Below are 4,571 nucleotides of genomic sequence, written 5' to 3'. Positions count from 1 at the left end.
GGGGGGAAACCGGCCCCTGGTGAACCCCAGCGGGGTCTTACCGCACCCAAGAGGTTCCTGCTGTACCCAGCGGAGGTTAACGGGGCTCTGGTGTCCCCCAGGAGGGGGAAAACGGGGCCTTGGTGCCCCCCAATGGGGTGACGGGGTGTGAGAGCAGCCCGCCGGCGGCTGAACGGGCCCAGCAGAGGGGACCGAGTCGTGGTGTCCCAGGGGCCCCGGTGCCCCCCTTCCCGCATCCGGAGCGGGGCACCGGGGAACGAGGGGCACCGGGGAACGAGGGGCACCGGGACAGGCGGCCGGCGGAGACTGGGGAGTGTATCCCCCCGGCTGCGCTTCTCATCCCCCCGAGCATGGGCTGGCCCCGGGCACCGGGATGCCCCAGCACATCCCCCGGGCACCGGGATGCCCCAGCACATCCCCCGGGCACCGGGATGCCCCAGCACATCCCCCGGGCACCGGGGTCCTGCAGTGCTCGCGTTCTCCTGCAATCCCAGCCCGTGGTGTCCTTCTCCTGCATCCTCCAGCTGCATGTCAGAGCAGCAGGATGTCCATCCAGCAGGATGTCAGACCCTCTGATAGACATTCTGCCCTCCCCAAACTTGGGGTACCCCATGCACTCCCAAAACATCACCCACCAGTTTGCAACAAATTTCAATCAACTTCAATGAGTCTCTAATTAATCCACCCCAATAATTTGGTCCAAATCCACACTTACTCGGGTAAACACAGTTTTAATCCAACAGGATTAACGCAACCCTTTCCTCAGTGGATTGTTTTATGGCATGGTTTTCTGTTGGTTTGGGTTTGTTGTCTTTGGTGATGAGCTCTTGGTAAATTGAAGCAGGAAACAGATTGAGGGGCCACAGTCCAAAAGTGTTAATCAGCAGTAAAAAATTTAAAACCCATCTCTGGAAAAGCCACGCTGCTCCATCAGCAAAAAGAAAAGGGGCCAAACTCCCCTCGTGCTGCTGTGAAAATTCAGGAATCCTTTTAGATGCTTCCTTGCAAAACTGGGAGGAAAACCAGAGCAGAGAGTTGGACTCTGCTTAATTCTCATTTCACTTCCTCTTACATTGGTTTTGTATTCCCAGGGATCTCTCTTGGAATCCTGACACGTGCAGCCTCCCATTGCAATGTACTCCTGTGGAAAGCAGGAGTAAAACAGCACTAATTTCAGCACATTACACGTCTGCAGGTGTTGTTTCCACTTTAATGAGACATAATTTTCAAGGAAATCTGCTCCTGGCTACCCATGGCAACTCCTGAATCACAGAGGATTATGGAAAAAACCTCAGGCTGGCATCCCTTACCTTCAAAAAGCTCTGAGAAGTCTCAATCAGGGGCAGTTTGATGGTGAAATTGTAGAATGAGTGATTTTACTGAGCAGAACCTGATGTGCCTTTTCTTGCTGACTTCCTAGATGTGTTGTTGCAACTTTAAAATTGCTTTAAAATGCTGATTTGTAACAATTCCATGAATAAAGCATCAGGTGAGCACAGCAGAGACACTCAGTGCTGTGGGTTGTCACACATGCTTGTAATCAGCTTGAAACTTGCTCTGAGCAGGTCATGGGCTTTGCACAGGAGGGAAAATGGGTCTAAACTACACAAATTCATGGCAGGAAGATGGTAAAATTAAGAATGGTGTGTGTGTCCTCACTGTGCTTCAGAAATAAACCAACTGTCTTTAAACCTGCTCTGTGTGAGCTGGAAATAGATAAAGAAATAAAAAATAAAAAATAAAAAAATTAAATAAAATAATAAAAAATAATTAAAAAATAATTAAAAAATAAATAACTACTTTGAGTTTCTTTTTAAAGAATTAAGTCAGTAATTAGCTGAGTCACTGCTGTGTGCAGGAAGCTGGCAGGTTTGGGGTACAGAGCACTCCACACATCATCACTGGGCAGGGGCACATCAGCCTGGCTCAGACCTCGGTTTCTTCTCCCTGCATCAGAAGGAGCTGTTTCATTAACCACATTTTATCAGCCCTGGATACCTGGAGAGGTTCTCCAGTGATTCCCAGAGCCAGGGAGAAGAAAAACCAGAGGAGCTGTGTTGATTCACACCTGCTCAGGTTTCCTAAGCGACTGGCTTGTCCTTTATTACTCTGCTTTTTCCACGAAGTTGCAGTTTCCCAGTGAGAGGCTGAGAAATGCCAAATCCTCATTCTTGGTATTTGCCTGGTGATGGGATTTGCTCTTACATGCATTTTACAATATTCTGGGATTGATTTGTGGGCATAGATGGAGCAACACCAACAAAAAACCCCGAGTGATTCAGTGATAAAACTGCTCTGTGCATCTACTGCTCCTTCATGGGACACAAAGGGATCTCAGGAGTTCCTGGGCTGAACCTCCTGGAATTTGATAAAACAGGAGAGAGCTCTCCTGTCTGCAGCATGAGGGAAGTGACTGGAGGTTGTGCCATGCCTTTAAAGCCTCCTTTGTCTGTCTAAACACAAATTCTGTTTCCCCATACATTCAGAAATACATACATTCACCCAGGTCTATCTCCCATCCATCCCTGGGATCTGCCCCTTTTTATAATCCTTGAGTCTCTCCCTTGCTTACCCCATCCAAGCAGCCAGAAGGTGCCATTTGTGGCTGGAAGCTGCTTCACCCTCTCCCTGCAGCCTGTGGGATGTGTTTTCCTGTGCTTCAGCAGCTCTTGCAGCACACACTGCGCTCCCAGGAGCCTGCTCCTGGCAGGATTCATCATTAACAACCAAAGCAAGTGACACCTTCTCTGCACAGCCTCGCTCTCACCTCCCTGACCCTGCAGCTCCTGAGGGAAAACATCTTTGCTCCCACACTCAAAGACTTGTTGCCTACTCCTGAATTTACCACCGGAGTGCAGGAGCTGCTTCCCCTCCATTCTTGTGTCTGTCGTGGTGTCCAGGGCTCAGTTAATCTGCTTTAACTCAATCCTGCTGACTCCTCTCCTTGGAAACTCCTGATTTTTTCCTGCCATGGGGAGGATTTGGGGTTTATGTCCTCCCCAGACCTGGAAGTGCTCTGCCTTTTCCTCTCATGCTGAGGGTTAAAGCATCCTAGTTGGCAGGAAGTTGAAGCAGGAATTTAGGAGAGAAACCTTTCCAAAATGCTCTGAATTGCAAAAGGCCCCCAGAAATGCCATTGCCAAGGAGCCAGAGAGTTCCTTGGACACCTGAGGATGGATTTATCTGTGTGGAGAAAGAGGAGCTAACAGAGCAGAGGGGTTGTAAGACTAAGATGGATGAGCTGAGCAGAGGGCAGAAAAGGGATGTTATGGTTCTAGGACACAGCAGGAAGGATGATTTAATCAGGAATAGGGATGGGTTTGTGGCTGAAGCACCTGTGACCTTGCTGGGACACTGTGGTCCCTCCTGTGCAGGGGTAATGAATTCAGCCCAGAGCTGAGGGGGGTGTTTTATGAGGTGAGCCTTGCAAAGCCTAGAGAAGTAAGGCAGGGAGAGATCTGACTTCTGTCCACAAACACATGGGGAGGGAGGGATGGACCCAGGAGAGAGGAAAACCATTGAAATAAAGACCAGTTTTAGCTCAAGGATAAGGGGGAGAAACGATCCAGCAATGGCTGGGGTTGGAGGTCAGGAGAACCCAGTTCTTGGAGGGAGAAGCTCTTGGGATCAAGGAGCAAACCACCATTGCCACACACACCTGCTAATGTTCATGCCTGCAGGAGAAGCCTGTGACACCCTACATCCTTTGGAAGCACCTCTCCAGAGGAAATATGCCCATAAAATATAATTACCCTGACTGGGGAGCAGCATTACGTGCAGCACAGGCTGGGGAGGTTCAGCCATGGCTTGACCCCAGTGATTTCCCCTGGTGGGACTGCAGAGATCCATCTCTGCCTGCTGGTCCCCGTTGTCTCTATGGTACCATCGTGGATACAGTGTAAGAAATGGTCCCATAAAATTTATTTCTTACCCCATGGTTTATTTCTTATCCTACTGTTTATTTCAGTTAAATTATGATGGTTACACTAATATCCTTAATTAAGGACTTTTCCCCTACCTGGTAATATCCCAAAGCCTTTGGCATTGTTTGAAATGATTCAACACAAACCCAGCGATGGCAACAAAACAAGGAAATAAAAATGTGGGGGAAAAGGCAGAGCAGGCTGTGCCTGTCTGGGACTGTCCCTGTACCAAGGGAAGTGACCTGCAATGAATGTCACACCTGGTTATAAATAGGGTGGCAGCAGTGGCTGTGCCCATTAACGTGGGGACACCTCTGTGGTGGCAGGGTGAGCACAGGCAGCCTCTGCAGAGTCATTTTCTGCCTGCATCAGTGGATGGAAATCCCCAAAGTGTTGACAATAATAATAATATGGTGTAGAATGTTATAATAATAAAATTTTGTATGTGGATTATATGTTGTAATAATGTGGTATAATGGTTATAATATAAATAATAGTAAAAGTGAATATTATTATATTATTATATTATATTATATCATATTACATTATATTATATGACATTATATTATATGACATTATATTATATTATATTATACTATATTATATTACATTATATTACATTATATTATATTATATTATATTATATTA

The 4,571-nt window shown here is 47.3% G+C and overlaps 1 long non-coding RNA gene across 1 annotated transcript in view; it reads left to right on the top strand.

Moving 5' to 3' along the window:
• Positions 1-1,738, top strand: part of LOC117245485 — a 2,755-nt gene extending 1,017 nt beyond the window's left edge. Inside the window, exon 2 of the long non-coding RNA XR_004500203.1 lies at positions 1,092-1,738. This is a non-coding gene — a long non-coding RNA (uncharacterized LOC117245485). The remainder of the gene's footprint in view (positions 1-1,091) is intronic.
• The last annotated feature ends 2,833 nt before the right edge of the window (positions 1,739-4,571 follow it).

This window comes from Parus major, chromosome 24 (assembly GCF_001522545.3).
Source record: "Parus major isolate Abel chromosome 24, Parus_major1.1, whole genome shotgun sequence".
Lineage (NCBI taxonomy): Eukaryota > Metazoa > Chordata > Aves > Passeriformes > Paridae > Parus > Parus major.
Note: the sequence above shows the minus strand (reverse complement) of the source record. Positions and strands in the feature narration are given on the sequence as shown.